We start from the raw sequence: 20,299 nt of genomic DNA on the forward strand, positions 1-20,299 counted from the left end.
GTAATTTAATATCTAGACTTTATAGAGGTTGAATTACTACAACCATCTCACGTTTTCAAGTCATTAATTCACTTTGCCTTCTGTTTGCGCAGTTATTTCAATATTGTAATTTTTTCTCACGTCATGTATTTTATCACATTTATTATGTTGCATTTCTTCTATGTCTTTATGTAATATACTAACTACACCTGAAGATGCCACCTTATTGGCGAAAGCGCTAGTCATATGTTTTGTGTGTATAACCTAATGTATTTTCTTGTACTACGCATTAAATTAAAAATAGACAGTTATTGAAGGATTTATGATATTTATCTTCATTTACATGTTAACTTGTCGGACAAACATGCCTTTTAAATTTTACTTAGGTTAAGCAATTAGGTGACGTCACTTATCGGTCATTATTCCTTCAAAATTTTCTAAGTTCCTATTGCGGAACAGTGACCTCTTGAGTGAGACAAATGACCAAACGCCTTGGAGCTCTCTTGTTTTCTAACACACTATTCTGTTACCCCTTCAAAGAACGTGTTTCGTATATACGTTTTAATTTATTATTCCTTCCTCGCCCCTGTTAATCTCACTCCCTCCCTTAGAGACTGGATATGTGGATTCTCTCTTCTGTTAGTCCTTTGTTTTCTTGAGCTTGTAGAAGTTGCCTACTGTTATTTAAGCAAGTTTGAAGGGGTGTATGACTGTAAGTGATATATTTATTTTACTACCCCTGAAATAAACGTAAATTTTTTTAATTTAGTTGATTATTTAACGACGCTGAATCAACTACTAGGTTATTTAGCGTCGATGAGATTGGTGATAGCGAGGTGATATTTGGCGAGATGAGGCCGAGGATTCGCATTCACATTACGGTTGGGGAAAACCTCGGAAAAATCCAACCAGGTAATCAGCCCAAGAGGGGATCGAACCCGCGCCCGAACGCAACTTCAGACCGGCAGGCAAGCGCCTTAACCGACTGAGCCACGCCGATGGCTAAACGTTAGATTTGACGCCTGGACATACAGGGTGATTCACGAGGATTTACCGTCCCTTACGGAGCTTATTTCCGAAGACATTCTGAGCAAAAAAGTCATATAAACATGGGTCCTAATCTCAAAATGTTCAAAGTTACTAATTTGAAATTATTTGTAAAATATCGTTATTCTTTAGTTTTAAGGGTAAAAGAATATTACAGATAAAGAATTAACTATTCAGAAGTATCATTTCTTTAATTAGCTAATATTCTGAAGCTAAAAATGTGTTCTGAATTTCAATAGTTGCTTCGTACAGAATTTTTTTTTCCCCCCCGATTTTAACTACAAAATTACATTTTCTTACGCATTTATCACACAATTCTTACAAATCACACCACACTTGTAAATTCTTTAAGACTGTACATTAGAATGCATAATTAAAATGTAAAGAATCAAGTTGCTAAAGTCATATGATTTGTAACAATTTTTGTGTTAAGTGTGTAACAATGGTGTCATTTTTAGTTAAAAATTGAAAAAATAAAATCTGTACAAAGCAATTAACAACACATTTTTAGCTTTAGAATACTGGTCAATTAAAGAAATGACACTTCTGAATATTCATTCTCTATTTGTAATATTATTTTACCGGCAAAACTAAAGAAAAAAGGTATTTTACTAGCAAATTCAAACAGCCTAACCAATCTATTGATTACCCAAAAAAATTAATTTTTCAGGAATTTGGTGTATCAAATCTAGAACAAATTTATAAACAAACATTGCTGATTTACTTCCATAAGAACTACAATAAATTTAAATTTGATCCTCACGAATACCATACGAGACAAAACTACAGTTTCTTTCTAAATACTCCCAAATGCCACACAACTGCTGGATTAAAACACAGCAGAAATTTTGGACCCAAAATATATAATGAATTAATTAGAGCTTACCCTGAGCTAAGTACACTTAAGAAACAAATCAGATTAATTATTTAATTGTTTAAGCTAATTGAGTTAAAAATTGATACTCTAATATTTATGTACTTTTGTATTTTCTATTTGTATATAGACCCTATTATTACATGCTGTATTATTTTACCATTTATTAATGTTATTGTGCTCAATGAACTCTCTTAATTTTGTGATATATTTTGTATAACTGATCTGAACTGCGCCCGAGCACGAGCTTCTGCTCTTTCGGGCTGCAATGCCTAATGTAGCTCAAGTGTAAATAAATAATAAATAAATAAAATATAACTTTTAAAATATTGCGATTAAGACAAATATTTATATGACTTTTTTTTGCTCGGAATGTCTTTGGAAATAAGTCCGTAAGTGACGGTAAATCCTCGTGAATCACCCTGCATAATCACTAAGGATCGTTATTGGACAAGTAATAATTAGTTCAGAGTGTTAATATTATAATTTTGGTGGTAAATTACCTGATGGACTAGTTGGACGTGGTTTGCGTCATCTTCCGTATCTTAGTCAACTAAGATATTATTAACGATCACACTACATTTTTTTTTTCTTTTGAACTATGAATATTCCCTAAATTTGGGAAACATTCTAATATATTTCCTCTCTTACTTTTTCTGTTTGAACGATGACAAAATTTCTCCTAAAAAGGGAAATTTCCCTCGACTTATTATGTCCCCGCGCCTTCTTTGAAATCTGCAGTTTTGTCCGGCTTATAGGCTATTCTCGTTAAGAAAACATGAACATCATCGACATGCAAGCCGTGTTCATTTGTGTAACGCTATGTCACATCCTAGTTCAACAGTTAATCTCGGCGGGGATTATAATGGAGATGAAAGCGGGCACAGTTGAAGGGCACGCCCACAGAATCAATTGAAATGGGAAAGTAATCGAGGGAGCGAGCGAGTGACGCGTGATTTCCATTTGGGAGTTTCTAGATTGAATTTCAAGGTCAAATCTGTTGGGATGCGATGCACCGCACCTTTTTCTCTGATAGTCGTGCAGATTACTGGGGAACCAGTGCCACAGAACTGGTCTCCATGCTGAACAATTCAGGGCAAAATGGCCCCCGAAGGAGATAAAAATGAAACTGATATTCTGTGAACATTACAGCGATATCACATATTATTGTTATAAACAAACACCATTCTCTTACTATGTTTATTTTCTCTTGCAAGGTCTATGGCAAATCCAAATACACAAATAGGTTAAGACACCTGTCTTGTCTTTATTTCCACAATTATTTACTTGATGACAAAAAACATTTCTTCTTTAAACAAATTGGGCCATCAGAAAAGTACTAATAGTCATGATATTAAACAAGGTATATCTAAGTTTATTTTTAAATAGACTATTTCGTTTATACGACGTCATTCTATTTTCGACCAATGAAGTGTAATGAAATTTTGAATTCCAACCAATCACAGTCACATTTTGCGATAATTTTTGCAGCTAGATTTATCGCTATCAATTTATCGCATGGTCGTTCTTTTGTTTAGTCGTTGTCGCCAACTGTTTCCCCGTAAATTGATGATCATGAATACATTAAGATCCAACTACACGGTTAAATTTTCTTTCAACTTTAAAGCAATGAATGCAAGATTGATATTTAATATTAATTGATATATTTACGCAGTGAAGACGACGTTCAAAACGGCGCACCATGTAGACACAAAATCTTCATGCATCTAAATTGAACGTACCTTTTAAACTTGATTCTTTCAATATTCTTCACAGATTGCACGCATACGCGATTGGAATATTGAACTGTGTAGATACAACTTTAGTTCCGTTACACACTGCAGCGAGAATGTGTTTGTCGAGCTATAAAAAATGCTTTCGTGTAGCATTGATTGTACGTAACGGTCGAAATAAGGCACAGTTGACATTGGTCCTGCTCCCACAGGTACTTAACCTATAATTGTAGTCTATAAAATTTGTATTTTGTGAATGAAATTAAACAATTAATAGAAAGTCAGATGTTCAAATTTATGTAACATCATCGCATATCAAACCCAAAGACCTTGCATAGTAATAATAAGGTCTTTGATCAAACTGCCTTGCGTATGGCGTAATGAAATTCGTGTTTTAATTAGGCCTATCTATACAGAGATGGCTTCACCGTGCAGCAACATGTCTCTCTGTGAATACATAAGCATTGGTATATAGCTGTCCCACTGTTACTGTTAAATTAAATTATGATTTCAGCAGATAATGAAAATATATTTATGTTATAATAATAAGAGAAAAGTGCAGTACATGTAATTAACATTGTTAAACCTGTATTTCGCAATTTCCATTACTGAATAATAACATCGAATTTCTTTATTGCAGTAATCGATATTCATCTACGAGTATTTCGACTTCACAATGTCTGAATAGGTTAAGTATTCGTTAATATATAATTATTAACATTTTGTGATCGAATTTTAGGGATATATTATTTACATTTTTATTTTATTCACGAAAAAGTCCTAATAAATGCCACTCGAGGTCTGAGATTTTCCAAATAAATCTCAGACCTCTCGTGACATTACTACAGATAATTTAGGTAATTAATTATTATTACCTATTTTATATCAATTTTACTGTATACTAAGACTAACAGCTTACCTTATTATATAAAATAGTGGTAATAAATCAGCATCACTTCACGTGACATGTTATCATATTGTTTTTTTTTTTTTTTGTGGAAAAGCCTGCTTTGTCATATAACCCAATTAAATGGTTATTGTCACTGTCAGCATTTTTTATATCTTCTACGTCCAACGACAGGTCCAATTTCATCCATTCATTACACTGGCAATGACGCATTTTACTAGGGTCACTCAATAAGTTTCCGGACTTCCCTGAATATAGGCAACACACAGGACACAGCAAACGGAGAGGTTATCTAAAACCAGGGAAACGTCTGGAATCTATACTAAATGCATCACTTGAAAGGTGAAAAGAAGACTATCCATAAGGCATATATAGAAAATTTTCAGGAAAAATCGCAATATGTCCTCGACATGTTTGCACAAAATCACGTGTAGAAGTTCAGTTCTTAAAGACAATCTGACGCTGTTTGACAGACTGACTCAACGGGCATGGAAGCAATGATCTTCAGTGACACGTACATGTATGTTTAACGATACAATAAATACCAGTGCAGTTCGGAAATATATTGATTGACCCTCGTACACGAAAAAGTCAACTCCTTGACTGTTTTACAATGTGAAGTCGAGCTACTTACAAGACAAACAACAATTTATTCCGTGTCTAATCCACTGGAAGCATGGAGTCCTTCTCACCCACGTATCGGAAATCCCACATGTCTAATGTGTAGGTCAAGTTTGATGTGAAATCCTCGACACCGCAAGTTAAAAGAGAACAGACTACAAACAAAAATAAACAAGCTCAACGAAGACACGAGAGATTTATTTAATATTTATGAGCTATGACGAAATCGTTACGTATAAAAGCTGAGCAGTCGGTCTATTAAATGACGGCCTCTCATAGCAGACACATCCCGAGAAGTTTACAGTGAAAGAAATTGCTGCGGGGCAGAAAACCTTGTCAATATTATTCCATTACCATTATTCTGTTAGTTTAAACTGTGGAGCGTGTTCTTGTTAAGGGTATATGTACGTGAACGACCACAATATTATTATCAGAAAATGCAGGCTCTAAATTTCTAAAATTTTATAAGGAAATGAACTCACAATTGGACAAAAATTACAAGGTACCACAACAAGATTTATTAGAACTTAAATATCTGATAAAGGTATAAAAAAGGTTACTAATAATATTTTTTAGAATTTAGATTTAACTTTAAATTAAATTTTCCAAAATTTGAAAATTCTCACATATATTATTTCATAACTCTACAGTCATTAGAGATAAAATTCTGAAATTTTAGTACACTGATTTAACATGAATTTATGCAAAAGGTAGACTACAATAATGCCCATTTCTTTGAAAATAGAAAAATTAGTTCACAAAACATTTAATATATTTTATATAGGACAAATAAAAAATTAATTGCATTAAAATAAAGAACTCTACATGTCTCAGAGTAGTCTACTTTCCAGAAATAAGTGTTTATTACATGCAGGAAAAATATTAAAGATGTCAGATAGATTGTTATGGTTATCAAATGAAGTAACTGCAATTTTTTTTTTCATACTCTGATAAAACTGGTTTAAAAAGTAATATTAGTAATCTTTTTTTTATACTTTTATCAGATATTTAAGTTCTAACAAGTCTTGTTGTGGTAACTTGTAATTTTTGTCCAATTGTGAGTTCATTTTCTTATAAAATTTTAGAAATTTAGAGCCTGCATTTTCTGATAATATTTGTGGTCGTTAACGTACATATACCCTTAATACGCGGAAATAAAATGGAATTCTTCGTCATTTACTACACTGTTTGTTTGTTTCTGTATGTTGGAAATAGTATATTGCGATACAAGCGTGGTAAGTGCATTATAACAGAATCGAGGAAAAGTTACAGAAGAGACGAATTCGAGTCTTCCCTATTTTTATTAAGCATTTTAAATTTAAATAAATAGGCCTCGTTTGTTTTTGGACGGTAACATTTTCATATTGTGTAATCGTGGTTTGTAATTTGTCGATAGGTGTCAACAACAACCAAATTTCTTGGCTTAAAAATCGATAATGTGTTAAATTGGAAAAATCATATTAAAGAAATTACCCCCAAACTAAATTCAGCATGTTTTGCTATTAGGTCTATGCAAAAGATAGTAAATATGAATACCTTAAAAACAATATACTTCGCATACTTCCACTCGGTAATGAGTTTTGGAATAATATTCTGGGGAAATTCCACAGATAGTAACAGTATATTCCTATTACAAAAAAGAGTAATTAGAATAATAGTAGGTGCGAAATCTAGGGAATCTTGTAGGACTATTTTCAAAAAAACTACGAATAATGCCCATGGCTTGTCAGTATATCTTTTCATGAATAATCTTCCTCTTATGTAATCGTGAAAACTTTGTAACTAATTCAACAGTTCATAGCATAAATACACGACAAAGAAATAACTTTCATACTCCATCGGCAAGTCTATCGTGCTATCAAAAAGGAGTGCGTTATAGGCAGTAAAAATTTTTAATAGCCTCCCTATCGATATAAAAAATGAAACTCAAAGCATAAGATTATTTAGGGCCAAATTAAAGAAGTACCTAATTTCTCACGCCTTCTCTTCTGTAGGTGAATTCATGACATTCAGTAACGCTTCATGAAATTGATACTAAAACTTTCTGTTATACTAGTAGACTATATTGTAAATTTCTTCTGTATATATTTCAACTAGACTGTGACTAAAAATTCAGATAAATAAATATAAATATAAATAAATAGCATATAGAAAAGGTTTGTAGGTGACATGTTAATTATACATCAGTGTAAAAAAAAATTGTATTCCGGTATAGGTTAATGCTTGAATACGTATTTTACTCCATGGATGTTTCCACATTCAGCCACAATCCCTCAAGTGGCGCTCAGAGCAACAATCGGAAATCGTCAGAAATGATTTTCACACTTACGTTTTATCTATATTAATTCCTGTTTTGGAACAGATGCATTATAAGTACCGCCAGTTAATATATCTCCTAAAAAAATCAAAGAAGTAGCAGTTTGATAAATGAAATTATCGATACCTGTTGTTTGAATTTTTTAAAATTCTTTTTTATAAAAAAACCGCCCTAAATAAGGGTTCGAATAGATCGGCCTACTAATCAATTCATAAAGAATAATCTTTAAAACCAATTGTGTGACAATTTGAAAGGAAAAAGAAAACATTAAGATAAATGATAAGAAAACATAGGAAATCATTTACAATAAAAGTTTGTTGGGTACAAATGATTACTAATTATAGCTAAGGATGATTTTAACACATGAGATCCTATGGCATCAATCGTTGCATCAGAAATTTTAAATTGTTTAAGTTGATTTAAAGTTTCTCGTGGGATCGTGCCACGGGCACCGAACATGAGCCCAAAAACTGTCCAATGTGTGATGTGGTATTGTGCTCCAAGATGCTGACAACAAGGCTCATATATGACTTGTTTTTCACGACACACCTCTTGTGGCTGTTGCTCATGCATCTCAAAACGGATTGTGGGATCAAGAATGACACCCTTATCCTTCTGCCGATCAATTATGATGATGTCAGCACGTCTAGTAGAGTCATCAGAAGAGACGCAACCAACCTCCTTATAAACCTCATAGGAAGCATTCTGACGGATTGAAGATGCGATGAGAGAACGAACCGTATTATGTCTGTTGATTCGGAGCAATTCTCCATGATGGCAGAAACCCAAGACGTGAGGAAGCGTTTCTTGCTCGTCGCATCTTCTGCAACGGGTTGAGTCAAGAGTTCTACCAGGGAGAGTACGTACAGGTATTGTATTACAGTTCATCTTAATGGCTTGCGTCCACTGACTGCTCGAAAGTCCCTTTTTGGTTGAGATCCACGAATTACCTTTCTTCCAGTGAGAATAGAAAACAACTCCCAAATCTTTACAAAGAACCAAAGTTTATATATTTACATGTCACCATGGCAGGTATTTAAACATTCCAAGGTCCAGGGAAAATATTTGCGTAAAAAACTATAATGAATAATAAATAAGTTTGAAGAAGACGGTGACTTTACATGTTATTGAAAGATATAAAAAAATGAATTAATTTTACTAAGTTGGCTATATTAGAATAACAATCGATAATATACGGCTACTATTTCCAGATAAGAATATGAATCGATATTATCAAATAGGCTGGGGGTACCTATAATGCATCTAAGGCCCTGTTTTTTTACAAATCTCCACTCCAATAAATGAAATTAGAAAGAGTACAGGTATAATAAGACATTTAGTTATTTCCTCATACCACACAGTGGTGCGCGACACTGATAGTTCGTTACTTTTAAGTAAATAAAATAAAAATTGATTTGATTTATTTACTTACCCCACGTGTGTTGTAAGTTTAATTTACAAGGTCTACCAACAATATCGGTAAGGTTGTTAAAAAAACATATCGCTCAAAAAATAAATAAAGTAGGGGAGAAGTGGGTACAGTAAGACAGGGAGAACAGTGAGACATTTTTTATTAGATGGTAAATTTTGATATTGAAATGTTTGTAACAGTGGAGTTGTATGTTGCATGAGTAAAGTAACAGTATTTTCATACTCGATTTGATTCTAGTTATAAAGGTGAGTGATGAAAAAATAATTCGTAATTTTTCACTCTAGAAGTAAAATTTTGGCTTGTGTTTAATGAAGGTTATATTGTATATAGGAATGAAATAGAAATATGAATGTTTTGTTACCTAATACTATGGTATTTGACGTTATGTTTGGCAAAGTTTCGTCTTTCTTGTTTTGATTTTGAAGTGATGGCGCCATTTTTAAACGGACTATACGTAAAGGGAACAGTGAGACATGCCATTGAAGGGTACACTGAGACGTCTCACTGTTCCCATTTATCAATGATTTGCAAAAATAAACTGTAACTATATTACATTTACCAGTAACTAACATTAAAAAATGAACATACTAGTAACGAATGTAGGAACTATAACTTAAAATAATGGATATATTACATTTTAATGGTTTCTTAAATAAAAAATTATTCACAAAATTTAAGAAAATATTAAAAAATAATAAAGAATTAAATTAAATTCCTACAATTACAAGCTTTGTTGTCACCAAAAATTCATTTTATTTTTTCGCAAAACTTTGAAAAGTCATGGAAAACTCACTTTTCCAAATGTTTCAATGGTTTCGAAGTCAGACATCAAAATGATTCTAAATAAGTCTACAGAACATGGCAAGATAAAGAGACAGCAAGCTTTCTTTTCTTTTGAAATAAATGTAAATCATTTCAATGTCTGTTAATAGACACTGTGGTGTCTCACTGTACCCCCCTGAATGGGAACAGTGAGACATTTGCATTTTTTTTACAAACACGCATTGTATATTATGTCCTTTATCTATTAACATTTCTGCTTATGTATTATTGTACTCCATGTTTTAATGTATATTTCTATTGCACTTGATTTTAAAAATACTTGAAATTTCACTTGCATACATATGTCTTAATATTTTGTGTCTCACTGTACCCACTACTCCCCTATATAGAGTTTTACAAAAATAAGAGGTAAATTTGTCTGCTTACATTCTCTTCACTTTCTATAGAGTCTTAACCCAATCGTCTAGATTGACGAGCTGTGATCGCGCGAGATTTACCACACCAAAATCTCTTAGTAAGACATCTTTATCAATCAGTGAATACTTTCCACATAGCCCCTGGTAAATTTTGTATCAAAAATCTTGCGTACCGGTAATTATTTTTTGTCAATTTTTTACAGCACATTGCACATTCATATGCAAGCTGGACATTAGTCCTAGTGCAGGGAATTTAAATAATTTAGATAGGAGTCCAGTGCATACGGGCTATTCTTTATGAAATCGATCAGTAAAAAACCTCGCATTTTTGTATACCCTAATTTTTTCCCTATTTATACCAGGTGCTGAGGAGAGTGCATTTGCAAAAATATACTATCGAAAGTCAAACGGTTTTCGTACTACTGAGCGACAAATTCAGCGTATTTTAGAAAAACAAGCCTCTTTCAGCGCTCAGAACTCTGGAACCATTTACTGTAGAACATTGAACGAGAACTCATTTTGAAGCTGACATTTGGTAGGTTATGATAAGAAGTAATCCTTATTTTTATTGTATAAAGAGAGAGATAATCTGATTTTACTTACTTTTAGGCTTTTTGCCCATTTGTAAAAATGTAAAAAAATATTGAAAAAAAAACCTTGCATTATTAAGAGGGATTCGGCATTGTTTGCTTAGTGTCCCGGCTATAAGTTTCGAGGGCATTAAATAAATTATTTTCACACGCCTGAACTTGAACGGCTCAGTACCGCACGCACTGGCCGAGAGATGAAGATAAGCGAGCGTTGGGCATTTTGCTCCTGTGTTTATGAAAACCTGTGATAAAAGCTAGCCCAACTATGCGCTACTAGACGAACCATCACGTGTTTATGTCTCCTGGCGTTGCTTGCCTAGGCTAGCTCCCGTCTCACAGTCAGCTGGTTACTTCACGCGCGTACTATTTATTTTCTTTATTTGATATTTTCAATACTTTCTTATCAACATACCATCAGTAAAAAATATGTGTTTATTTCTACTTTCAATGCGGCATCTAGCTATATATTTTTAAAATATTTTTTTTTTTCTTGGCAAAGGCGTCTTAATGAGGAAAAATCTAAATTTCTCCATTTCCATAAATAGTAAGAAAATCTGTTTATATGTCAATATAAATTTTAATTTCTCAGGATAAAAATAAACCATGATTTTGATCATTGGGTGAAAGGGTTTCGGAGCTACAACAGTTTGAAGTTGCTAATTTTATGAAAATACGATAAATTTAAATATTTTTAATTTAAACACTATGAAGTTTTGATGCCTCAAACTTTGCACAAAGCATTGTATCACAGTTTTCTACGTACAAAAAAAGTTTCATTGTATTTAGAAATTGTAAGGTCAATTTTCTCTATATTTTGGTCGATTTGAGATGGAATAGCTCATATGCAAACTGCACATTAGTCTGAGTGCGGGAATTTATATAATTTACATGAGTCCAGTGTATACGTTGTATACCGTGGAAGCTCTAAATCATACTTAAAGCAGTAAACAACTTCAGTGTTGATAGGGTTGTTTGTAATTTCCTGAACAGGGAATTGTTATCTGTAAATTTGAGGAATGCGTTACAAGGCAGAAACTCCATTCCACGTTCTTAAATTCCACAAGAAAGCGTCAGAAAGAGAGAGAGAGAGCTGCTTGGACAAATATAAACACAGGCAAGCCGGCGAGAGGAGGCGCAGCAATGACACCTGCCCTCCAGCGTCACGCGGAGGCTAAACCTGTCGCCCCCCCCATCCTTATATCGCGAGATATCCAGGAACGCTCCCACTGTTTGTTTACTTCTCCCCAAGAAACGGGTCGATACACAAGTGCGAATGACCCCTTTCATCCTTGGGCGTATTTTAATCGTCCAGTGCCGACCTCGCGATATTTTTGGGGTCCATGATACTGCCTCCAAGGCCGGCTGACTTGGCTGGGGAAAAAGGATTCTCAGATTCACTCCCCTTTTCCAAGAAAACAAACTTTGAAACTCGGTCATGACCGAGTATGAACTCATGACTTATGAATGTTCCAGTCGCTACGGAAGTAAGTATCATTCTTCCTGTAGTTTACTTCCTAGACATTTTACCCCTGTAAAAGTTTCGTCTCCAATCGCTCTTTCAGACAATTTCAACTTCAGACAGTGCAAAGACACGTGGCAGCAATAGCGTGATATTTTTAACTGATTTATTTTGCGACGTTTCATCAACTGCTATGGTTCTCTAGCATCTGAGAGAAATGAGTCCAGAGTCCAATACCGAAACTATCCCAGCATTTGCTCGGGGAGTCTGTACTTCCATATCTTACAATGTTAAATTCCTAAATTTTGGGCGCATTTTTCTCAGAAGTTATAAAAGATATGAAGATAGAAAAAAATAGGGCACATATAACATACCTTATGTATAAACCCGACTAAATACATTTAAAATTTCACAGAGCGGCTGGCAAAAAAATATTTTATAACATTTTTTGCATTAACCCTTAATTTGGCAAAGCTTCATTTCTTACACTAGTTTATTAAAACTTATCGGACCGTAAAGAAAACAACTATCGCAATGTCCATATTTTTATATGTTGTACAATATTATAGTATTGTGAAATTTTAATTTTCATACCAATTTTTTTTCTATCATTCTATTAAAATTACAGCATACTAGTGGCTTTTCCTGCAAATTAAGTTCATTAGACGTTGAAATAAACATTTTTCAGATTTATTTTCAATGAAGAATACCAGACATTCGGAAAGTTATTTATTGATTAAAGTTCTCGTTAACACTTTGTTAAAAACATAAAATTTACTCTGTCACACGTTAAGTGTTAAAATTGTTAAAAAGGTATTTACCTTCGACAGACGGCCCGTTTCGACGCTATTTGTCGTCGTCTTCAGTGTCTCTTGAACCACTGCTGATTTTGGCTCTGCGATGTGCAGTTGTCGATGGTAGGGGTGGGGGTGTGTTGCTCCTATGGTGGGGGTTGGCTGTCTGTATGCTATGACGTACTATGACGTCAAACAATGTGTGCGTATTGAACTGTAGTTGCGTATTAAGTATGTATTGTGGGTGTGCTATTGTATTCTTATATATTTCGTATTGTTCTAGGATATTTAACTGTGAACTTTTTGGTGTGATGTGTAAAATTTCCATATCTGTTTCTATATTATTGTAGTCATGATTATTGTCGATAATGTGATCTGCGTATTTTGATGTAATGTAAGGTTTGGTTATAGCTTTAATATGTTCGTTGTATCTTGTATGAAAGGATCTTCCTGTCTGTCCTATGTAAAAATGTGGGCAACTATTGCATTTTAATTTGTAAACTCCAGTTGAATTATATATATTTGAATGTTTAGTGTGGTTATTTAAGTATTTCTGTGTTGTATTATTTGTTTTGAATGCAATTTTGTACTTTAGTTTTCTGAATGAAGTTGCTTCCATACAGATACTCTCTCTTCGAGCCAATACTGAAGCGAACCACGCATATAAATATATACACCACACCGCCATTAAATATATGAAAAAGACCCAACCCCACTTGATTAATAACTATAAAAATATTTGATTTTTAATAATATTATTATCTTACGTAAGTTTTATAGCTTTCAGTAACATATACTATATAGCCGCCACTCAGTAAAATACAGAAATCAATATCTACATCTACTTATATAACCCCAAAACGTTTCACTTTCATATCATCAGTATAGCATTAATATGTATAATTAATGAAAAATAGTCACAGCATGGCATTAACTACAATAATATTTCATTTCTAATGGTAATAATGTCATCAAACCACCTCAAGTTTTGTAGTTTTTAATACCCAATACACAGCTGTATCCCGAAAATTACACACCACAGAATGGAACCTATAAATTGTTTTTAGTAAGTTAAGTTTTTAATAACCAATTTAATTTGAGCTCTAAATATGTCAGCATTCTTGCAGATCATGGCCTTCGTGTAATATTGTTTACTGTAGTGTGTATTTTGTTTTATTCTGAAATGAAATTAGCTAGTTCTCAAAACTGACGACAGATGGATTTTGGAAAATAGGAAAATTATGTTGAAAACTTGACATTTCACTGAAAACTACTATTTTCCTGAAAAAAACTTGAGTTCCAAGCTTCAAAATGAGGGGTCATTTATTAAAATCCGTTCAGCCGTTTTCCCGTAATTTCCATTACCAGTTCAAATTATATATATAGATAGTCAATTAATCTGTTGTATCCTATAGGATACATTATCAATTTAAGAGTTAAGAATCACTTCAAATTAATTTATTTTTGCTTAAGATGGAAATAATCTTAAATATTTTAGCCTATTGTTCAAAAAGCCATCACGTTGATATTGTATATTAATTTTAGCCTTCTGGCTACAATACTTTCTGAGAAAAGTGCAGAAATGTATTTAAAAAAAAAGTGCAGAAAAAAAATGTTTCAAAGTTTCCATATCTTATAATGTTAAATTCCTCGATTTTGGGTACACTTTTCTCAGAAGTTATTTAATGTAGAAAAAAATAATGCTACATGCTCTGTCCATCTCAAACGTCTGGATTTAATGTTCCTAATTAAGTCAAATGAAGAATACAATGCGTGCAGTTCTGCGTTGTGTAACTTTCTCCATTCTCCTGTAACGTCATCCCTCTTAGCCCCAAATAATTTCCTAAGCACCTTATTCTCAAACACCCTTAACCACCGTCCCTCTCTCAAAGGGAGAGTCCAATTTTCACAACCATAGAAAGAAATGGTTACGATTTGTATTTACGAAATTATTTTTCAGTTATTTCTCCACTATAACTTGTATGTGTTTATTCCGTAAGACAATGAAATTCAAAATTAAAAAGGAAAACTAGACATCCACTGACTTGGACCGTTAACTCAAACGGTTCGTTTAGAAGAGAACTATTGTAATCTGAAGTTCAGAAGTATAACTTCCAAGGCTGGAACAACAAACTGTACAGGGGCATGTCGAGAATGTGATAATTTATGCCGTGTTTTATCCTTTCTGACTAGACTCGAATAAATGTACAGATAACACGACCATAAGGAAGGCATCGGCTTCTGCAATATATTGCTCATTTACGTCATTACTCGTGTAAAAGTAACAATAGGTTCAAAACGATAAATATGTAGCTACATGGTTCACGGTCATATACACATACATACGCAATTAATCACTGGCTATAACTGCACCACCATCCATTAAAATGACGACATAAATCCAGACAGACGTCTGTGCAATATGAATCTACGTTTTTGTAATATGAAAGGTAGCCTTTACAGGCCTGTAATCTAAACTACCTGATGGATCGGAGACAGGCTAATATTTACCCGACGAATCACGTTATCTTGAAACCAAAACGCTTCAGCATTTTTCATCACCACCAGCACCAAATATCATTCACAATCATCAATTCCATTGACATTAAGTATCTGTGCAGTTAATAAATCGTCTCTTAAATGACCGATTAAAAAAATACTATGAATGAACGTTTATAAATTAAATCCTGAGATAACAGCACTGTTGTGCCTGCTGATCCCATTAGCGCTCGGGTATGGGTTCGATTCCCGCTTGGGCTGATTACCTGAGGTCTGTTTAAAAGTACAGTAAAAAAACTCTAGTAGCTTACTATAGTAAATTTAGTTTTCTATCTAAATTAATTTTTATGTTTCATAAAATTTTTATCTAGTAGACTATATATAACCTACTTGACAATGCTTATGAATACACGATCTAGTAGGATTACATGTAAATGTAATAGGAGGCCGTGATTAGTACAGATCCAGAAATAAAATTTGGACCATCTGAATTTTAGAAGTTCCAGTTACAACATACTGCACCGAGCATGCGCGGTATGTTATAACCAGGCTTCGAGACTTTGGACCTGATACAATAAGTTTACTGTGCATGCACTATAGGTTGTTGTCTCGCTGCAGGTAGATAGAGATGTGTTGAGGTAACAACGTTGCTATTTAGAGTAGAGTACGGTAGTATGGGGAAACTTCCATATGTACATTCTGAAAGTAAATATACATTACACAATGATAATGTCAAAAGAATGTGAAAAGCATTTATTCTCCTGTCTTTAATAAGCATTTGTGTTTAATTATACACAGTGTTAATGGTGGAAATAAACATGTAGCAATTTTAATCTTTTCATTTATCCTATTGGTAGTCTTTAGGAAGTGCAGTACAGTTGCAATGTACCTACTACAAGATACATTCTCAGTGTCTCAAACGTAAATCTTTTTCGGTTATCTGCCAAAGTTTGTACTGTAGAAAGCTGCGCTCTACGTCGCATGACGTGATAGGAGCAAAACGAAAAAACCTAACATCATTGCAGTCTCTAAGAGACAGTCCTTTATTCTCGGGTGACTCTATGTCCACTAATTTGCTGTTTATGTTACACAATGTTCCATATCCGTTATTTTTACATAAAATTGATTTCCACTTCTGTTTTACACGTTCAGTAACCGGTGTATTTGATGTCTCATTAATTCTCTGCATCATTTTCTAAATTAATTTGAGGGCTTCCGGTATCTCTTGCTCTGACTTTTCTAACCGTGTAATAGTTTCAGACATAGTTTGTATGAAAACCAAATTATTTGTCAGAACCTTCAAATCCAGAGCGTTTTCCTTTGCGTATTTGTTGGCATTCATTCTACAGTACCCCCACCCACTGTAAGCTTCACCACTATACTCAGTACGCCGTTATGCGGATTTCCCACTGAACTGCTCTATCGGGTCCGAAGTCGCGAAGCCTGGTTATAACTGAAACTTGGAAAATTCAGGTGGCCCAAATGTTATTTCTGGGTCTGTACAATTTGAAATGGCTGAAAATTTAACCTCAAACCTTCACTGAATTCATAAGTATTTTCAAATATATCAATCGCTATCCATGACCTAAATCGTCTTTGTCTTCTATATTCCACAATCACCTGATCACTGTCACTTTATTCAGAATACTTTTTTTGATAACTTTGTTCCTTTTAATTAAATATCATGCACTAGTAATTAATTTTACCCAACTATGGTGTTGAGTAAAAAAACCTTAGCATTTAACTAAAATAAAATTACCATAGTAGAAAAACTAAAGTGAATGAGAGTTTCTCTCAGTAGTTGCTATAGTAATTATTTTTATCCTAGTAGTTCCATGAAACACAGTTTAGTAAATATCATAATAGGAAGAAATTTACTATAGTAATTATTTATTTAATTCTAGTAGTTGTCTGCCTGGGTAGCGTAGTCGGTATAGCGCTGGCCTTCTATGTTCGAGGTTGCGGGTTCGATCCCGACCCAGGTCGATAGTATTTATGTGTGTTTAAATGCGAAAGGTGTCAGTAGATTTAATGGCATGTAAAAGAACTCCTGCGGGTCAAAATTCCGGCACACCGGCGACGCTGATATAACTTCTGCAGTTGCGAGCGTCGTTAAATAAACCAAAATTTCAATTTGTTTTCTAGTAGTTATATGAAACACAATCCGGACTACTAGTCTAGTAAGATAATTAAGATTTACTACTACATACTATAGTACACTTTTATGAAACAGGCCCCAAGTTGGGTTTTTCGAGGCTTTCTCAAACTCTAAGCTGAATATCAGGTAATCTCTGGCAAATTCTCGTCCAAATCTTGTCAAATGCTATCTCACTATCACTTCTGTCTAAGCTAATAGCCTGCTTAGTTGATTAAGTATCGTTAAACAACAGACTATAAAAACAAAGGCACTACATGAAAATTAGCTGAAAGTTATGGTTGATTAAAAATAATATTGTGACAGCGACGTGAGAATCGAACTCACGACCAGCGTCCCGCAAGAAAGCAGATCGCACGGGCTCCACGGAACATTGAGTGACGTCGCGCGGTGGAGAGAAGGGAGAGAGGGTGTATTACGTCACGCGACGAGTCTGCGCGCGCAGCTGCTACGCAGTGGATGTGGAACGACCTTCCCGATTATTCCAGACGTCTGTCGATGTAGAGATATTGAGATAATTCTCTACACACCTGTAGAAGGTTCTCGCAACTATGATTTTGCTATAAAAGAGCAGGCGCCAGCGAACTAGACAGAGTTTTCAGAGTTTTCAGTTATTCAGTCAGTGAGAAAGCCAGAGCAAGCAAGCCAACCGGAGTTCGACTCGAGTGTGCGTCCGCATCTGCGTCAGCATCCGAAGGCCTGAGTTCGAGTGCAGTGGATCGCAGTTGGAGGGACCCGAGTTCGAGTACAGTGAACTGTCTCTGAAGGTCTGTGGTTCGAGATACCGTGAACTCGAGTGACTGAGATAGAAGAACTGTGAACTGAGAACTGGTAGTTCTGATTTGTAAATAGTGCTTTGTAAATATTAGTTAAGATTAACAGTTCATTGTTGTGCGTAATAGTCCAAGTCAATTGTCATTGTCGTCGGTGGAGTGCTATAACGAATACTGTGTTGAGTGAAAATCCAATTGTTGACGAGAGCGTTTAAGGCGAATTGTAGAAAGGAATTATTGTTGTGGCGAATAAATTACATTGTTGTTACTAAATAAAATTCACACTGGTGTCAGAAGTGGGATATTATCGACAATGGAGAACCTACAGCAAATCCTGCAAGCCATCGCGGAAATGAAAGCTGAAATGAAAAACGACATAAGTGCAGTAAAAGCAGAAATGAAGAACGATATCAGTGAAGTAAAAGATAACATGAACGACATGAACAGGCACATCAGTGAGGTTAAGAACGACATAAGTGATGTTAAAACGGAGATGAAAAGTGACATAAGCGAAGTGAAAACAGAGATGAAAAGTGACATAAGCGGAGTGAAAGGCGACATAAGCGGAGTGAAAGATGACGTCACTACACAAATCGAAAGTGTTTCGGCCCACGTAGATGGAATTGTCGCCATTGTGAAAGACGAACTTAAGGCCGATCTGGATAAATTAAACCAGAATTTTACAACTATAAACGAGACAGTAGCCGAGTTGAGACAGGATGTAGACCATTTCGACGGAAAAATCCGCGATCTCGAGCGTCGTCAAGAGGAAACGTGTGTGCTGATGGACCAACATGCTGTAGAAAACAAGCACATCCTCGCGTTGGTGGATCGCCAGGCTAGAGAACAGAAACAGATAATTGCCGAGGAAGTTCAACGGGCCGTGGAAAGATCGACGTCAGAATTGAGGACCTCATGTAGTGGCCATGTGGAACCATCGCCCTCAGCCAGACATCACAACGTCAAGACGCCAAAGTTCGACGGTACGACGTCTTGGGCGATATTCCGTCGCCAGTTCGAGGCCATCGCAGAGCACAATGGGTGGACGCCAGCAGAGAAAACCACTCAGCTGCTGGCTGCGCTTCAGGGACAGGCGTCGGAGATTCTTCACAGCGTTCCAGAAGACGGGACAGCCGCTGAGATAATGGCGGCCTTGGAGGGACGTTATGGTGACCATCAACTTGCTGCAGCATTTAGGACCCAACTAAAAACGAGGGTCCAACAGTCAGGCGAGTCCCTGCAAGAATTCGCGATGGCGGTGGAACAACTGGCCCATAAGGCGCTCAGGGGCCTACCTAATGACTTCATCGCTGGAGAGGCGGCCTACACCTTCGGCAGCGGAGTTCGAGACCCGGAAATAAAGCAACAGCTACTCCTGGCAGAGCATCGCACCATCAATGCAGCTCTGGCGGCGGCCCTCAGGATGGAGGCAGCCAAGTTGACGGCGAACGTCTCGGCATCGCACCGGATTAGGAGCGTCGCGGCGGCCGACGTCGAGGAACGTCAACCGAAATCACCCGAGCGACGAAGACGAGGAGTGCCCACCTGCTGGTCCTGCGGCGAGCCTGGACACCTGAGGAGGGACTGTGACCGATCTGGTCACAAACAGGAAAACTAAAAGGAGCCGATGCGATGAGGGGCACGTCGGCGCCGTCATCACCATCCCCTCGGCTGATCTTGAAGACGGTTAACAGAAGATGCGACGATGGGCTGATTGCTGACGGATGGATAAGAGGCCGCCCATGCAGAGTACTGGTAGACACCGGGGCGTCGCTCACTATCGCCAGACCGGAAGTCGTGCGTGGACTACCTGGGAGGACGCCGCTGCGCCGGTATGAGCTACGTACTGCCTCAGGCGAGAACCTGCCCATCCAAAAAGAGGTTTTCCTGGACTTGACCTTGGGAAAGAGGAGACTGGAG

The sequence above is a fragment of the Periplaneta americana genome, chromosome 6 (assembly GCF_040183065.1).
Source record: "Periplaneta americana isolate PAMFEO1 chromosome 6, P.americana_PAMFEO1_priV1, whole genome shotgun sequence".
In the NCBI taxonomy this organism is placed as follows: Eukaryota; Metazoa; Arthropoda; class Insecta; order Blattodea; family Blattidae; genus Periplaneta; species Periplaneta americana.